The following is a 373-nucleotide window of genomic DNA, read 5'->3' on the forward strand; positions in this document are numbered from 1 at the left end:
TCGTCTGCGATGTAAACCAAAGATGATTAAAGGGAGGTTTTTTATTTTTTAATGGCTTCCAGCATACAAACATTTTAGCCATCATAAATAAATGTACTGACGCACATAACAAGGTACCTTTTTTTTCCTTCGTCATACATACTGTTTAGGGCATACATTCATATGTTTTCAGATCAAAATTATTGTAATCAGATTACAAAACACAGTTGACTGCTAAAAATTTATTTGTTAATTAAGTTCCTTAGTCAAGTTTAACTCATTTTCGATTTTTATGTCTTCTTTGGCTAGAAACCGGGATATGGCATCATGTGTACTCCTGGTTGTGTCTCCGAGAATGGGGATCGCGCAAAGCGGCTGGCAGTGACCAAGCCTT

The sequence above is a fragment of the Schistocerca piceifrons genome, chromosome X (genome assembly GCF_021461385.2).
Source record: "Schistocerca piceifrons isolate TAMUIC-IGC-003096 chromosome X, iqSchPice1.1, whole genome shotgun sequence".
NCBI classification, from domain to species: Eukaryota; Metazoa; Arthropoda; class Insecta; order Orthoptera; family Acrididae; genus Schistocerca; species Schistocerca piceifrons.